The sequence below is a fragment of the Erinaceus europaeus genome, chromosome 11 (genome assembly GCF_950295315.1).
Source record: "Erinaceus europaeus chromosome 11, mEriEur2.1, whole genome shotgun sequence".
Classification (NCBI taxonomy): domain Eukaryota; kingdom Metazoa; phylum Chordata; class Mammalia; order Eulipotyphla; family Erinaceidae; genus Erinaceus; species Erinaceus europaeus.
In genome coordinates this window covers 66,505,354-66,524,453 of record NC_080172.1, presented here as the reverse complement: position 1 = coordinate 66,524,453, position 19,100 = coordinate 66,505,354, and the positions used below count along the sequence as shown (strand labels likewise).

Here is a 19,100-nt window from a genome sequence, read left to right as displayed (position 1 = left end):
TGGAAATATACAGGTACAAAACTCTAGCCAAAAACCTTATGGGAAAGAAAGACAGACAGACATTACAATATCTACTTCATACAGTGGGAACTTTAGAAACAAGTTCATGCTTCGAATAGTGTATAGCACATGGATAGCATGTGATCACTGTTCCTACTGTCTCAATGCTTGCAGAAGTAAAGGGTAGATGTTCTGGCTATTGGGGAAAACAGAAACCTATTTTTTAAAAAAAAATTTTATAAAAAGGAAACATAGAAACCTATTTTTAAGATGGGAAAGTGGGGGACCAGGAAATGGCTCACCCAGTAGATCATATACTTTACCATATGTGAGGACCAGGACATGAGCTCCCAGCCATCATGTAGGAACCAGTGCCATGCACTCAGCACAGGTACTCAGCAAATACTGGTTATTTAACATTCCTATAGAACTTCCTTGTCTGTCTGTTAGTAGAGTCTTGAAGGAAGCAGCTTGGAAGTTGGGGTCCTGGGTTTTAGAAGTTTGAACCTGTATCCTTGCATGTTGTAATGTGCACTCAACTGGATGTCCCACTGTCCAGCCTTTTTAAGGTTGAGCTTTTATGCCCAGCCTGCTTTTCTACTTATCAGCTTCCCCTTGCAAACTCTATGAGAATGAGGAGGAGAGAGTGCAGCTTTATTTAAAAATTACCTCAAATTAGGCTCAGGGGAAAAAAAAAACTAGTATAGCCACAGGCCCTTTGGAATATAACTAAAATATGCCTACTAGCTATCTACAAAATGGAGGACCCCCCAACTCCTTATCTGCACTATTCCAGCCTTTCCATGATTGTTCAACTCCTTATCTGCACTATTCCAGCCTATTCCATGATTGTTCAACAATTTATTTGGCTTTGTACATTAACTCTCTTTTCAGCCACCATGTTCCAGATACCAGCATGATGCCGACCAGACTTCCCTGGACTGACAACCCCACCAATATATCCTGGAACCCCACTTCCCCAGAGCCCCACCCTACTAGGGAAAGAGAGAGGCAGACTGGGAGTATGGATCAACCAGTCAACGCCCAAGTTCAGCGGGGGAAGCAATTACAGAAGCCAGACCTTCCACCTTCTGCATCCCACAATGACCTTGGGCCCATACTCCCAGAGGGTTAAAGAATAAGAAAGCTATCAGGGGAGGGGAGGGGATATGGAGATCTGGTGATGGGAATTGTGTGGAGTTGTACCACTCTTATCTTATGTTTTGTTGATGTTTCCTTTTTATAAATAAAAAATTTTTAAAAATTACCTCAAATATTTCCTGGCAACCACTACTATAATATATTCCATGTTAATTGTTAAGAGAAGGTCTTAGAAATGACTTGGAGGATGTATTGTTTCTCTCTAGCACTGTTTCTCTCTATTAGCAGAAAATATGTGGAGCTGCTCATATCCACCTGGACTTCTGTCTCTTCTCCTTCCTCTCTCTCTCTCTCTCACTCCCCCCCCCCCCCCGCAAACTGAAGTGTTAATGAATGGGAGGAGTATACTGTTCTCTATTACAGTGTGTAGTGGAGAAAGACTGAAAATGATGAAAACCATCAGCATGAATGCTATTTTGGGGGTGGGTGGTGTTTTTCAGACTAGGGATTTAAATTACTCTCTGAGCTGCAAAGGATTTTATGGACTCCTGGGGGTTGAATCATCCCAGCTTGCCAAGGCCACTGCCATGCATACAATGAGACAACGTGCACATCCTTGATCACCTACAAAGTGTATCCTATTCTCCCTTAATGCTATATGTTGGGTTTACTATATGGGAATTTCACTAACATCTTATAAGCATATGGAGTTCTACAGGTTCGTGCTTTTTCATGATCTGCCCAGAGTCAGTTCACCATCTGGGAGTGAAGGGTGGGGATGAAGGACAGTTCTTCTTGAACCAAGATCTAAAAATACACAGTGACCTTGTGGGCTGCTTCCCAGGAAGAGGACAGGAGAATTCCTGCCTTGAGCTAGCTCGTCATTCATCCATAAATCATTTGTCCAGGGCAGTTCTGTTAGGTGGCCTCTGTGGTGAAGCCCGGCAGTAAAGCTGCCAGCAGAGATCTACCGCCTGGTTCTTTGAGGCAGGGCATCCCCTCCAGGGGCTGGGCCTCTGTCTCCCAGCTCATCATTCAGTTTGAAACTAGTCTTTCCCTGCTGTCTTATTCCATGTGCGCTCACCTGCCATGCAGACTTCCTCTTTTGCCTTCTCTTTATTTACTATGGCTTAGTCTTCTCTGCTCTTTGAAACCAGAGAGGGAATGGTTGAGTTGCCATGGTGACTCCCACCCCCACCTCTTTTCCCTTCCTCAACAGTTTTTCTACATTTTAATAAAATCACTATTTATAGTGTGTAGAGCTTTCAGTCCCCTGCTCTGCATGCAGCTCAGTGCTTCCTTTCTGACCAGAATGCTAATGACGAAAACCTGACTCTCCAGTGAGGTGATGGGGAAACCCCCCAAAGCAAACATGTTGGGAAACATACATATTCAGAACCAGGGTTTGACCTGGGTCTTTGAAGCAGCACAGTGCGCAGGGCTGAAACCTCAGCTCAAGTGGAAGAGGCATGACTCTAGGTACTTTTCCCTTTGTCACACATACAAGAGAGATGAACGCCTGAGCTCTGATTATGCCAGTTGAGATGTCCTAGACAGCATGTTAGGGATAACTGGGGTTTGTGACCATAAAGTTGGCCACTGGACCTCAAGAATTTGATGACAAAGTCTCATGACTAAGTGTCTGGTCTGTAGCACAGGCTTCCAATCCCAGCTTTGCCACTGCCCAATTTTGACTTGAGACATGTTATATAGCTTCTTCATACACCAGTTTCCTCATTTTTGAAATGGCTATATTAATAACGGAACCTATCTTTCAGGGTTGTTTTGAGAATTTAGTAAGTTAATTAAGATTTAGAACTGAATGAGAGAATGTGCGCTGTCATTGGTGATCAGAATCTGATGAACAAGAATAATTAATTAATTAATTAGTTTGGATTTTTTTTTTTTGCCAGAGTCCTGCTCAGCTCTGGTTAATGGTGGTGTGGGGGATTGAACCTGGGGACCAGAAGCCTCAGGCATGAGAATTTCTTTGTGTAATACTTATACTACTATCCCCCCCACCCAGAGAACTATTATTTTACCAGTGTGCCAACATTCATGAAAACTACCTTAAGCTCTTCCCTCAAATCCAAGCTGTGTAGCTAGGGAAAGAGGTTCCCTCATTCATATCTGTTCACAAAGCTGAAAATAACCAATACTAATAGAACAGGGGCATTCAGGGGATGAGACTAAGAATAATCATGGGAACTATAAGACTCTATGTTTTTTTCTGAGATCTTCTAGATAAAGGAAGTCAAAGAAAGCTGTATGCAGTTGTCTGACTATTTCTTTCTCTGTCAGATGTGCCAGAGAAAAGTCTTTCAAGAAATTTCTTTATATTTCATGAGTGTAATGGCTCAGTTTGTCTTATTTTTGAAGTGCTTTCTTTTTTTTTACATATTTTATTAATTTATTGTATAGAGACAGATAAAATCAATAGGAAAGGAGGAGGTAAAGAGGAAGAGATAAAGAGAGACACCTGCAACACTGCTTAATTGCTCATAAAACTTCCCCCTCAAGGTAGGAAGTGGGGACTAGAACTGGAGCCCTTGTGCATTGTAACTGTGTGTTCTACCTATGCCTCTTCTGGAAGTATTTCCAAAGCTCAATAAAAGTTCACCATTAAAAAAATTTTTTTTAAAGCAGGATATTGATTTATTGTAACTGATTAAGGGGCAACTCTGAGGCTCTTAGGAGTGCAGGGCTAGCCACTTGTTCAGGGGACCGCGGTTGGGGATGTATTTGACTCCACAGCCATCTGGGATGAAACGCTTTTCAGCCACCATGTCTTCGAATTTATCTGTGTTAAACTTGGCGAAGCCCCACTTCTTGGAGATGTGGATCTTCTGGAGGCTGGGGAACTTGAACTTGGCCCTGCGCAGTGCCTCGATCACATGCTCCTTGTTCTGCAGCTTGGTACGGATGGACATGATGACCTGGCCGATGTGGACCCTGGCCACGGTGCCCTGGGGCTTCCCAAAGGTACCCCACATGCCTGTCTGGAGCCTGTCGGCCCCAGCGCAGGACAGCATCTTGTTGATGCGGATGACGTGAAAGGGGTGGAGTTGCACGCGGATGTGAAACCCATCTTTGCCTCAGCTTTTCACCATGTACTTGTTAGCGCAAATACCGGCAGCCTCCAGAGCTTCAGACTACAACTGTTACTCATCCGATACCATGTGGCCACAGAGCGGGAACTCGTCCACTTTTGCCTTCTTCCACCCAAGGTCAAAGATTCGAATCTTGGCGTCGGGGACACCTCTGCAAAAACGAGACTTGGGGTACAGCTTGTTCTTACAACACCGGTAACACAGGGCGGGGCAGTGGCCCATGGCGACTCTGGGGTCTTTGGCCGCGCGGCAGGAAGCCTGCTTACCATTTTTAGGAAATTTGGGGTGTTATTTGATTTACTTGTAATATTTTGAAAAGATGATTGTTGGACTTAAACCCAAGTTAATACCGGACTAAGTAAGACATAATCATTAGAACATTAACTTGAATTTTCCATCTTATGCTTACAAGCATGGCTTTCCTATTATAAATTGCTGGCAATCCCTTATTTCATTAAACTTTGCTTCAAGAACACCACAAAACAAAACCCTGACATATCTTTAACAACTAACAATACTGGTGATATATAACAGCTGCAAGATCACTTCCAAATCACCAGAGAAAGAATTAAAGGTCCATTTTGGATGATGAGAGGTTTAGCTACATTATAAGATGAATCAGACAGTGACTCACAGTTAACAAGTCAAGTTGTGTGATTTAAAAATCCCAATGATTGTGAGCTTCTTGCTGGGAAAAGGGCAGTCTTCAAAGGAATATGAGAACTTAGAGAAAGAAATGTGAAGTACGCTCCTTTAAATTTAGAACTTAAATTCTTTACATTTTAGATTGATCTTTCTTCAAAAGAGCATGGCAGAACATTTATATATGCTCATTTTACTTGAAATGTCATCTCAGTTAGGTTCAGGCTACAAGCAATAATTCTTTCCTTTCCTTTGCAGTGAAGTGTTGTATCTACCCTAGTGCGAAGAAATAGTCATTTCTACTAGGGTATTAGATAGAATCATGGTTTATATTTGGGTCAAGCAGTGGTACATCAGGTTGAGTATACATGTTACTATGCACAAGGATCTGGCTCTAGCTTCTGCACCCCACTTGCAAGGGAGAAAGCTTCACAAGCAGTAAGGCAGTGCTGCGGGTGTCTATCTCTCTCCCTCTCTGTCTATAATGAAGAGAGAAAGAATGAAAGGAAGAAAGAAAGAAAGAAAGGAAGAAATAAATAAAGAAACAAAGGAAGGAAGAAAGGAAGGAAAAAAGAAAGAAAGAAAGGGAAAATGTTCACTGGGAAAGGTGGATTCATTGTGCAGGCACAGTGTCCCAGCAATAACCCTGGTGGCAATTAAAATAAATAAATAAATAAATAAACATCTTTTTTTTTTTTTTTAAAGGCTGACAAAGAAAGATGCTAGTTAAGGAGAATCTTTACCTATGTGAAGTGCCTATTCAGCCAACTGTGGGAACACATATGGGAGATGAGGAAATATGGTAGAAATGAATCAGAATCTATATTTCAAAGCACAAAGATTTTTTTTTCTGCAGAATTAAGGAATTTAGAGAAGCTAGTCTTTCTCACTGAAAATCACACAATAGGATTCCAGATTAAAGTATTTTCAGCTGGCAGATAATCTGCAAGAGAAAATGAAGTGAATTTTATCTGAGAATGGTTAACATGACCCATCTTTAAAACAAAGGAGCTTTTTAATTTTTTCCTTTCCTAAGATAGTGGGAACCTGTTACAGTAACAGCCATATAATTTTTCACTGAATTAATCAACAATTCTATATCCTATTCCTTGGCTCTCGAAATTCTTCTTTAATAGGCCTGAAGGAGTTGCAGTGAATAATATGGATTGAGACTGATGTGAAATCTTTAGAGTTAGTATTTGGCTTTCCAGTAAATCTACATTGTTTCTCAGTTATTGCAAGTAGGAAAATCCATATTTTCAGTTTTTTTAAGGAGTTTGCTTAGAATTTTCACTAGACAAATGTCATTACTATTAGCATTAGTTGATGGCTCTTGGTTATAAGCATATAAAGTTTGGTGGCTGATATAAACTAATTTCTAATAGGTTCCACAAGAATATAAGAATGCTTGTGTATGTTTTATCTAGGAAACACTTTGATTGAGGGCTTAGAGAAATATCAACAGGCCAATCATGTACAGTTTAAGCACAAGAGTTTTTGTCCAAGGGGAATATTTCAAAGGATTGAAGACTGAAGTAGCCCTCTGATGCAGTCTAGAAACTGCTGGAGATGTTTAAATACTGAGGTTAAAATTACACTTGAGATAAAATCTGATTTCCTGTTCCTAAGTCTAAAAGCTTACAACAAGGACTCTGAAGGTTCCTGGAATAATAAACAGATCTTCTAAAACAGCAATTGGATGAGGTAAGTGTGGCTGACTTGAAAGTACGGATTAATTTATTCAACACTACTCATGTGTTTCAAAATTAAGAGGGAAAATTTCCAAGAGAGACACATACTTGGGATTGTATTGCATTCACAATATTTTTTAGTGCTGTGATAGTTTGAAATGCTTTTAGAAGTTTCCACTGCTAAGATATTATCTAGTTTCCTTTGAGTGCATTTGTTTTACAAATATAATTTCAAGAGCCTCTAAAAAAAGTAGTACACAAATTCACAGCAGCTTTGGCAACTTGTGAAAGAGAAATAAACTGGCACTTGTTACAAGGAAATTTTTCCCTCTTCTTTATTTGCCTCTCTTAGTCAAATGTAAATTTCTCTTTCACTTCCTAATGTCCCTGGGCTGAGCCCACTGTCCTTCTCTTCTATATAGCTCCCAGTATAAGTCCCATCTTTAGTACAGAATTTGTCTTTCTTGTTACGGAACTTGGAACTTGTCATTATGCCATCATATTAAGTTTTCTCATTTTCCACCACTTCTAGGAGGTCTCTGAGGGTCTAAGTTACATCATCTCAGTGTTCTACTTGTTCAACAGATGTTTATTGAACTTTCCCTAGAAACCATGTGACATGAATGCAAATTGGGTATTACAAGGCACAGAGTCAATTCTCAAGTTGCTCATAGTTTAATATTGGAGACTACAGAATAGACATTGATACTTTGTATTCACGTTCATTGGAAGAAAGTGAGGCTACATCAGAGGGCTATTTCACTGAGATATTCTTAGAGGAGGGGCCAGGCAGCGCCCCACTTGATTAAATACACACACTACAGTGCACAAGGACCCAGGTTCAAGCACCTGGTCCCCACCTGCAGGAGGAAAACTTTCATGAGTGGTGAAGCAGGGCTGCAGATGTCTCTCCATCTTTTTCCCCTCTCTATCCCTCCCTTCCCCCTCAATTTCTCTCTGTCCCTATCCAATGAAAATAAATAAAATAAAATCAAGGATCTTAAAAAAGATATTCTTAGAGGAAACATCACCTAAAATAAGTCATGAAAAAGAACCAGTAGAAGTGGGAAAGAAAAAATGTGGGCAGGGTGTCAGGTGGTGGCACACTCTGTAATGTGCATGTTAACATGCACAAGGACCCAGGTTGAAGCTCCCAGTCTCTACCTGCACGAGGGAAGCTTCATGAGTGGTAAAACAGTGCTGCAGGTCCATATCTATCCATCTGTCTATCTAATATATCTAATCTATCTCCCCCTTCCCTCTCAATTTCTCTCTGTCTTTATAAAAAAGAAAAAAGAAAGAAAAAAAGGGGCCACTGAAAATGGTGGATTCATTATGCAAGAACCCAGCCCCAATGATAGCCCTAGGGATGATAAATAAATGAGAAAAAATTATGGGCAGAGGGAGTAGAATTTGTGAAAGTAAAATAGAAGAGAGGACATGTTACATACAAATAATTCACAATTCAGGATATCCAAGGCCTGGACCACATGTTTGAAGAGTGATAGGGATGATGTTAGAAAGGTTGACAGCAGCTCAAAGGATGGCCTTGGATGTCATCCTAAAATGTTTGGATTTTGTTCTAAGAGGATAAGAAAAAAAATCACTAATGTATCATAGTCGGGAGAATCATTACCATTATTTGTGGTTTATGAGGAACACTTTGGTTGTAGTCTGAGAAATTTATGAGGAAACTGCAGTAAGTAGGCAAGAGATTACAAGATACAAAGACAACTCATAGATGGAAAGGGAAGAGGAACTTGCGTTAAGAATTAACTGGCTATGAGTAGTGAGGGAGAAGTCTGAGACTTGATGATCACCAGATTTCTAAACAGTAGCATTAAGGAGAAGTGGCTTCATCCAGCTTGCACCACACTGAAGGAAGCTTTGGTGCAGTGGCCTCTTTCTCTCTACCTCTGTCTCCTTGTCTCCCTCTAAAAGTAAATAAATAAAAATAAAGACACAGAAGTTATTTCTATTTTCATGATAAGAAATATAGTTAGGATGGGGCAGGTTTCTGGAATTGAGTCACTCTGGGCTGAGTAGGATGGGTTTGAGGTCCTTTGACAGATGGGTCCTGAAGTTGGGGCAGCTTGGAACGTTCCTACTCATGACCATAGAATGTGAGCTCAGATCTACAGGGATTCAGAGGTCACATAGGCTCCTAAGCTGAGTATGGGACCCAGATCACATCAAGTCAATAGGGTTTACAGGCAACAATATTTATACCCCTTTTCCCATATTTGGGAGCTACTCTCTTCCCTGATCCAGCTTTCTGGTCCTTTTTCCAGCCATGGCATCATCTCTCCAGACAATAACTTGGATCCATCTGCATGTCAGATGTGAGGCTCAGAAGAAAAAAACTAGTATAGTCATGGGCCTTTTGGAATATAATTAAAATAGGCCTACTAACTATCTACAAAACGGAGACCCACCAACTCTTCATCTGCACTGTTCCTGCCTTTAGGTTCATTATTAGTCAACATTTTTTTGGCTTTATATGTCAACTCTTTTTTCAGCCATTAGGTTCCAGATGCTACCATGATGCCAACTGGACTTCCCTGGGCAGGTGACCACACCAATATATCCTGGAGCCCCGTCTCCCCAGAACCCTGGCCAATTAGGGAAAGAGAGAGATATGCTGGGAGTATGGATCAACTTGTCAATGCCCATGTTCAGTGGGGAAGCAATTACCAAAGCCAGACCTTCCACCTTCTGCACCCCATAATGATCCTGAGCCCATACTCCCAGAGGGTAAAGAATAGGAAAGCTATTGGGGGAGGTGGGGTATGGAGTTCTGGTGGTGGGAATTGTGTGGAATTATATCCCTCTTATCCTATGATTTTTGTCAATGTTTCCTTTTTATAAATAAAAATGAAAAAAAAGAATAGTTCAGAGACTACCTAATAAGATATTGCTATCAAAGCGATCAACCTACAAAAGTTAACTTGTTTGGACAGCTAAAGAAACTCCATAAATCTGGCTAACACAATCCTGAGTTATTGGGCACATATAAAATAATCTCATAGAATCAAATAGTGGTGGGCAGAGTTAGGATTTCCACATACTGGAAATTGTAGCCACTTTCTACTTGTTTCCTGAAGCTATATGAGCATTCCTTTTCATGTCTGTTTCATTCTCTCTGCTTCTCTACTGAGCTTAGTTATCAAGTCACCAGAACATGGATTACAGGGGCTTAGTGTTGTCAAGGGGATGGCCTTGGCTCAACTCTGTATGACTAATTTTTTCACTTTCAAAGTCTCCAAGTCTTAACTCCAAATTCCAGAGATAGAGACTCTCATTGACTCAGTTTTGTTTAGATGACCACTTGTGGGCAAAGAATGATCTGACATGGGTTTAAGAGTCCCCTTCCAGGTTGCAGGTTGCTAGGAACTGTAAGATGGAAATAGGATCACAAAAATATTTGTAATAGCTAGTCTTTCTAAATAACCCAAATGCCCAATGACAGATAAGCAGTTAAGGAAGTAGTGGTTTATATACACAACAGAATACTACTCAGCCTATATATTCCTTCAATCTAAGCACTTAAGGTTTCAATTTAGTGGCTGAAAAAAAATCAGTGAATTTTAACACTGGGTTCAAATTTTAATGCATTTATAATAAGAACTTTTTTTTTGAAATATTAAATCACCTATAATCTTAGACCAGGGAGACCAGAAGCAACTGATCTTGTCAGTATATAAGATATAGTTATTTGTAAATATCATTAAATGTCAAAAATCATGGTAAGGTCTTTTATGATACAGCAAATCCTAACCATGGAATTTTCAAAGTACCCAAAGTTCCCAAATAACTTGGTTATAATAATAATTATCTATTGCTTCCTTAAACTCTAAGACAGCAAGGAAACTTCCTCATTCCCTATAAAACCTGTATTTAGGGAGTCGGGCTGTAGCACAGTGGGTTAAGCGTAGGTGGCACAAAGCTCAAGGACCAGCGTAGGATCCCAGTTTGAGCCCCTGGCTCCCCATCTGCAGGAGTCACTTCACAAGTGGTGAAGCAGCTCTGAAGGTATCTATCTTTCTCTCCCCTCCCTTCCCTTCCTCTCTCCATTTCTCTCTGTCCTATGCAACAATGACATCAACAACAACAATAATAATAACTGCAACAATAAAACAAGGGCAACAAAAGGGAATAAATAAATAAATAAATAAATATTTAAAAAAAGAATTACAAAAAAACCCTGTATTTCACCCCATCCTGGAACCTCTGGGGCTTGGTTCATTTTCCTTCATGGTTCTCTTAATCCATACCATTTGATACTGTATCTTCTGGTCTCAACCAAGTCAGTACAACCAGTGCCACCTCAGTATGTTTCACTTCAGACTGTGCCCAGAGATGCCAGGTTTGGGATATCAACCTCCTACCTTCATTACTCTGGTGAGACCTTTCCTATCTCATAGGACTCCTTAATTCCATTTTGAGTGGTGCACTTACTAACAAAGTTATAGAACCTAGATATAGACCAGGGCCTATGTGATAGGGAACATGTGCACATGTATCCATAAGTTAGGGAAAAATATATACCTTAAAATAAAAGTGTGCAATAGTTTGTAGTGACTCAGTAAGTGCAGCAAGCCAGTAAAAAGACCCCAAAAAAGACACTGTAAAATACTTAATCAAATAGTTTCTACTTAGACCTAGATATCCTCCTCACCTATTTCCTATTGCACTTCCCTCAATCACTCTAACTCTAACCCTGTCAGATAAAATAAGGACTACAATAGCTGGATAAGAGCAAGAGATTGGCAAACTTTAATGACAGCCCTTTTGGTTTTCTACCAAGCCACCCCATCATCTGGGACCCGAGTCAGGGAATCTTGGGATTCCCACATAGATATGATGGGCCTAGACCTCTAACAGATCCCTCTCTACACCATCACTGGTCGTCTTCATCAGGAACAACATCATAAACCCTTTTGTGGGCCTCTACAGGACTGTTCCCTCAATGTAGAACAATGATAGAAACTGCCTCACTCTCTGAAGGGAGACTGGCTCAGCATATTCTGCTATTGGAGGAAGGCTGGTCCTGAAATGAGTGCAACCTAGAATGTTCCTAGCTTTGAACATGGAATATGAGTTCAGACTGACAGGGATGCAGAGGCTACACATGCTCCTGTGCTAAATATGAATAGACATGGTCCCTAGGTCAGATTAATGGGATTTACAGTTAATGGTATTTATATACTTTTTCCATATTTGGGAGCTACTCTCTGCCCTGATCCAGCTTTCGAGTCCTATTCCCAACTTTGACACCATCTTCCCAGACAATACATTTAGCCCACCTTCATGTTAGCTATCAGGCTCAGGCAAAAATTAGTAAAGTCACAGACCCCTTGCAATATACTTAAAATAGACTTCCTAGCTTCTTCCAAAATGGAGACCCCAAATCTCATCTGCTATATTCTTACCTTTAGGTTCCTGATTATTAAACAATGTGTTCTGCTTTATATCTTAATGTTTTTCAGTCATGGAATTGCAGTTATTTCCATGTTGCCAACCTGACTTCCCTGGGCAGACCACCTCACCAATGTGTCCTGGAACCTCACCTCCCCAGAGCCCTGCCCCACTAGGGAAAGATAGAAACAGGCTGGGGGTGTGGATCAACCTGTCAGTGTTCTCCCATGTCCATTGGAGAAGTCATTACAGAAGCCAGACCTCCCACCTACTGCATCACATAAAGATTTTTGATCCAGACTTCTAGAGGGATAAAGGATAGGGAACCTTGGTGTACCAAATAAAGGACTCTGGGGTGGGGGGTGGTGTGGATGGTTCAGGTCCTGGAACATGATGTCAGAAGACCTAAAGGGGTTGAATTGTTATGTGGAAAACTGAGAAATGTTTCATATATATATATATATATATATATATATATATATATATATATATACACACACACACAAAATACTATATTTTATTTTTTAATATTTATTTTATTTATTCCCTTTTGTTGCCCTTGTTGTTTTATTGTTGTAGTTATTATTGTTGTCATTGTTGAATAGGACAGAGAGAAATGGAGAGAGGAGGGGGAAGACAGAGATGGGGAGAGAGAAAGATAGACACCTGTAGACCTGCTTCACCGCTTGTGAAGTGACTCCCCTGCAGGTGGGGAGTCAGGGCTCGAACCGGGATCGTTATTCAGGTCCTTGTGATTTGTGCCACCTGTGCTTAACCCGCTGTGCTACAGCCCAACTCCCTATATTTTATTTTTTGATCCTGTATTTTATTGTTGAGTATAAACAATCCCCCCAATTAAAAAAAAAGAATAGGGAAACTTCCAGTGGAGGGGATGGTATCAGAACTCTGGTCGAGGAAATTGTGTGGAATTCTACCCCTCTTATTCCAGTCTTGTCAATCATTATTAAATTACACAAAAAATACTACTCAGCCATAAGAAGTGATGAAATATTCATTTTTGCTCTAACGTGGTTGGAACTGGAGAGAATCATATTATGTGAAATAAGCCAAAAGGAGAAAGATGAATACTGGTTGGTTTCACTCATAGGAAGAACTTAATAATTAACAAGGCAAAGGGAAAATACAGGAAGAAACATTAATAAACTGGTCTATTTCAATAGACCTAAGGATACAAGAGAAGACTCAAAGGGGCTTGGGGGTTTAGAGCTCTAGCATGGAAGGGTACAATTTGGTAATGATTGACAGGTGCTGACTCTGACCTTGGAGAGATGTGAAAATATTCCTCTATGAGAACAATTTCTATAAGTCAGAATCTCCCAATAAAGTTTTTTAAAAATTAAATATGAGCGGGGGTAGTGTGGGAAGGTGTGATTGATCTAAGTAATTGGTCTGGATGAGAATAGCATTTAGGATATAGATAGACATTGGAGATAAGGTTTAGGGAAGCATTGATATCTAAAACTAAAGTTTTATATTAGTGAGGGGAGCTCAGACTTTGAGAGAAGACAAAGGCTGCCTCCAGTGAGGTGGCACAGTGATAAAGTATGGTATTTATTTGATTCCTGGTGTCACATGTACTGCAGTGATGCTGTGGTTATTCCTACTTTCTTTCTCATGAATAAATAAATACATCTTTAGAAGGAAGGGAAGGATTGAGGACAGATACTGTGGAGCTGGAGTATTTAAGGAGTGAAAAAGGAAAGCAAGTCAATGAAAGTTATTGAGAGGAATTGGAAAGAGAAACAAGAAAGATAATGGTTACAATGCTAAGACAGAGGAAGATGAAGCACTGTGAAATACTACAGAGAACAGGGAAGATGAGTAATGAAGTATGACAAAGTAACTAGTAGTGAGGACATATTCCAGAAGGGGCAGAGATAGATGTTAGATCACATTGGGATGAGAGTATGATGTGAAATAAACAAGGGGGAGGGAATTAGAATTTTTTTCTTTTAACTTTGAATGGAAGGGACATATGAGTTTAAAATAAATATATAGTCAAAGAAATATTGGTATCATAATCAAGATTCTGGAGTGGAAAGATACTGAATAGTTAAGTAGGGAAGACAATATTTGATGAAATCAATTTCAGGAGCTCTAAAGATTGGGACAATTTGGGGCAGGGTTGTGGTGCACCTGCTTAAGCACATGTTACCATGTGCAGGGACCTAGGTTTGAGCCCCCGGTCCCCACCTACAGGGGAAAGTATCACGAGTGGTGAAGCAGGGCTGCATGTGTCTCTGTCTCTCTCTCCCCATACCCTCTTGATTTCTAGCTGTCTCTATCTAATCAATAAAGATAACTAACATTAAAAAAAAGATTGGGACAATTCTGTTGACAAGACCAGGAGAAATAGCATGTAAGAGTTATTGAATAAGGTGTCAGGAAGATAGTATAGTGGTTATACAAAAGGCTTTCATATCTGAATCTCTGAGGTCCCAAAATCAATCTGTGGCACCACTATAAGCCAGAGTCAAGCAGCACTTTGGTTTACAAAAAAAATTCAATAAATATCTTTAATATATTAATAGACTGATAGAGTGATGGTCAAGTCAACTTTGTAGAACTTAGGTTTCCATTTCTCTTGGGGTCTCCTTTCAAGGCAACGGGGTAGGGTCTTGAGGACCAGTTGAGGCAGGACTCAGTTTGTCAGACTGAATGTGGTGTAGAACAGATATAAATAGGCTTTATTCAGACTGCTCTCCACAAGGTTTGGACCAAACCTAGAAACAACCTAAGTGGACACAGATTGAGCGGCTGAGAAAGTTATGGTCTATATACACAATGGAAGACTACTCAGCTACTAAGAAGATGAATTTACCTTCTTAATCTTATGCTGGAGTGAAAAGGAATCATATAAAGAAGGATGAGTATGGGGTGATCTCACGGACAAAAGTTGAGAAATAAGATTAGAAAGGGGAAACACAAAGTAGAACTTGGACTGGGTCTGATGTATTGCATCAAAATAAAGGACTTTGGGGGAAGAGAAGCTTTCAGGTCCTGGAACATGATGGTGGAGGAAGGACCTAAACCGGGGTTAAGAGTGTTCTGTAGGAAACTGAGAAATTTTACACATGTATCGACAACTATATTGCTGTAAACCACTAATCCCAATAAAAAAAAAAAAGAAAAAAAGAAAGACAGGACTTTATTTGAGCTGAGAAATCAGTACAATGGTTATGCAAAAGATTTCAGTGCCTGAAGCTCTGTGATCCCAGGCTCAGTCTCTTCCCACTTCACCACCTTAAGTCAGAGTTGAGCAGTACTCTGGTCTCTCTCTCTCTATCTCTCTCTCCATTTATATGCAAAATAAAACAAATACAAAATAAGGAGGAGGAGGAGAAAGGGCTTTCTTCAAGTTGCCTGAATAACACCTTCAACTGACTTATTTTTAAAAATTTTTATTTATAAAAAGGAAACACTGACAAAAACCATAGAATAAGAGGAGTATAGCTCCACAAAATTCCCACAACCAGAAATCCATACCCAATCCCCTTCCTTGATACCTTAATTTTTTATAGGTTATAGATTTTTACAGGTTGTTTTCAAGTACATACATACTTAAAGCATTCTAAATACTGCACAGCCAAGACCCAGTTAATACATGCTGCAGGGATTCAGGGTTGCCTATACAGAATGCCTAGTGGAGCTGCCTCATCCTGACAAGCATTGCACACATATACGACATGGCCCTGGAGCACTGTTCACCAGATTCTTTCTTGGCTACTACACATATTGAAGACACATATTGGGGACACATTTGTACACATAGTACAAAGTGTCCCCAGTGGCATAGAAAAAAGCTTGGAGGGGGAGAGGCATGTGAAAGTGGCAAATCTATGACTCCCCTAAAACTGGGACATAAAAAGTTAAAATAGCTTTATATATTACCAACAAAAGTGAACACTGCTTCAAATATAGGTGTCCAAATTACAAAAGCCACTTCCCTTTCCCTCCTAATTATAGACACAAATTAAAAGACAACATGAGGGGACCAGGAAGTGGCCACCTAGTAGACCATACATGTCCCATTGCACAAGGACCCTGGATCAAGCTCCTGGTTCCTACCTGAAGAGGGGAAGCCTCGTGAACTGTGAAGCAATGTTGCAAGGGGTTCTCCTGCTCTCACCCTATCTTTCTTTTCCTTCTCAATTTCTGTCTCTATCCAAAATAAATAAATAATAAAAAACATTTTTAAAAGGCAGCACAAGCATTCTCCTCTGCAGATACTTTCCATTTCTCTATAGAAGTGTAAACCACACAGGTAAATATCATTACTTAGTTCAGTTTGCAGATTCTTTCTTATTGGACTCTCTGATTTACTTCCATGATTGTTTTTAGATTCAGGTCATATGGAAATAACTATTTTTCCATGGCTGACATAATGAATATAAATTAAACAAGCAATACCTAGCAACTACTTTTCACTGATATTGCAAAGGTTAATGAAATAGTGCCCATGAATCAATTCATCTTCATCTGAAAGCCTTTATTAAGCCACACTGAACCAGGCATGGGTGATAGACTCTGCCACATACTCTCATTTCCTTGTCAGCTGTGTTTTGAAATCAGTTGTCTGCGTTATTGGCTTTCTTATGTACTCATTTCCAAAACAGCAACTTCACTGATGTTAAATTTGGTAACAATTAAGTCACCAGAGGTTGTAGTTCTTCATTTGGCTTTTTCTCTTCTATCATGACTCAAGTTACCAGGAATCATTAGGAGTGAACAAAGAAGTAACTAAAAATAAGTAAAGTAGCCCCCAAATTAATGGTAGGTGAATTTAGGGGAGATAAAGGCATGATGTTAATAAAGGGTGTAACACATAGGAAATACAAACAAGTAAACTGAGGCTTCAGTCAGTCTTGTCCTACAAGAAGTTTATAGCAATAATTATGTATGAATTTGCTTCTGCTGAAGTCCAAAAAGTGAAGATTGTATTGGATGGAGGCTTGATTCAGAGGATAATCTTAATATCCTGGAAACTACCCACATTTCTTAATTCAGTCTGCAAATATTCATGAGGGAATAAAACATTTGGTTTCTTTGTTTTTGTGGACTATCCCCACCAGTTATATGACAAGAAAGCTTAAAAATAGCTATTTCTTATATTAACCAGAGACCTAACTGTATTTTATCCTTTTATTCCCTCATAGATAATTACTATAAATTATCCAAAACATGCAAACTATTATTTTTTATTGCCACCAGGGTTATCAATGGGGCCCACTGCCTGCCTGCATGATAAAACCACTACTCTTGGAGGACGTATTTTTCTTTTTTCTCTTTTCTGTTCTTTTCCTTTTTTCTCTTTTCTCCCCCCAACCCCCTTCTTTATTTTATAGGATAGAGAGAAATTTGGAGGAGAGGGAGAGGTATAGGTAGACAGGGAGGAAGAGAGAGACCTACCTGCAGCCCTGCTTCACCACTAGCAAAGTTTCCCTCCTGGAGGTGGGAGCTTCTGAGCTTGAACCTTGGTCCTTCTGCATAGTAACATGTGCACTCAACTGGTGTGCCACTGCCCAGCCCCACACATTTTTTTTTTCTAGACATGTGAAGAAATTCCACAGGGAAACAAGTGTGTCTGTTTGGTGGTTTTGTTGACATTCCAAAAACATAAACACACTTCAACAAGTATTTGATGTAGGCACTCTTAGTAAAAAAGACTTAGGATCAATATTACTAATCACAAAATTAGGACCATGGGTATGTGATGGCTGGTTAGTAGAAATTATAGTCTGTCATGGTACATAAAGTATTAGAGACATATGGAGAATACATTTTGAAAACAAAATGAATGTCCTTAATTAACATGTAACTATTATGAATTTAAATACTGAGAATTGTAATCAACAAGTTTGGAACTATAAATATTAACTGACTATAAGCTTTCTGAGAATAGGGTCATGTTTCCATCCCCCTCCACTTTCAACAGGGAAGTGCACACAAATGAGGTTCAATACCTGTTTTGGTGTGGAACAATGTATATTTGTTTTGCCTTAAGTTTTCTCATATTATTAACACAAAGTATAAAAAATAGACATTACAAATAACTCTTGAATTGTTAATAATCCAGATTTTGATGCTTCCTCTTTTGAAAAATCAAAACAAGGAAAGAAAGAGAAAGAAGAGAGGGCAGGGAGGGTAAAAGGGAGAAAGTAATTATAAATATGAACAACAGTACTTTGAGGAATTTTTTTATTGGATCCTGCTAATAACATTTGCAATGAAAACACTTTAAATACAATGACAAATTTAAAAACAGATCAGATGAAAATACCACACAATAAACTCACAAGTATTTACCGATATTTACCTAATAAAAGCCCCAAAATCACCATGACAAGAACATCAGTTATTTGTGATATAAGAGTTATTTTAACTTCACATTAAAATGTGAATAAACACAAGTCAATGTCAAAAGAAGACAAATATAGAAAAAGTATAAAATGTTTGACTTTACAATTCAGAATTTCATTATTTGCTATTATCATGACTAAAGAATGATTACTGTTTCATTCCAACCATATAATTGTTTGGCTTGTCTGATGAGAACTAAATTTATGGTTATACAACCTTAAATTCTGGTATAACATATGTCCCACTTAAATATTCACAGTAATATTGCTTTGCTAGTCAGTAAAAGTACAGAATATTTCACAGAATGTATAAGGGAAAACAGTAAAGTGTCTACCTGTTGTTTGAAAAAATAATTAAAAGGTAGTATGCCATGGATTAGCACATGGGTGCTCAGATCCAGACTGAGCTGTCATCAGATTTTAATTTGATCTGGGAAAATACTTACTGGGATTTTTAAGTATGTGGATAACCTTTACCATATATCTGAATTATGGTCAAATGCTAGTTCTATGGTTATTTAATACTTGATAACCAATTATTTTAATAGTTACAGGAAATAAAGAATTTCCTTCAAATCAGACTATCTATATATACTATTCTTTCCTTGTCTTCCCCTACTCAGAGAATCCATGTGATAAAAAAAAAAAGTTTGAAAATGTTTACTATGGTCAATTTGACAGGACCTTTTTTTTTCTGAGTGACTACATTGTCTTAGGTCCATTATTGCTTCAACTGCTCAGAAATAAGTTACTATGAT

The 19,100-nt window shown here is 39.1% G+C and overlaps 1 long non-coding RNA gene and 1 pseudogene across 1 annotated transcript in view; both read right to left on the bottom strand.

The window, feature by feature from the left end:
• Positions 1-19,100, bottom strand: part of LOC132541390 (uncharacterized) — a 153,733-nt gene that overhangs the window by 63,979 nt on the left and 70,654 nt on the right. The gene's annotated exons all lie outside the window — the stretch shown is intronic.
• On the bottom strand, positions 3,792-4,460 carry LOC103116957 (large ribosomal subunit protein uL16-like; annotated as a pseudogene).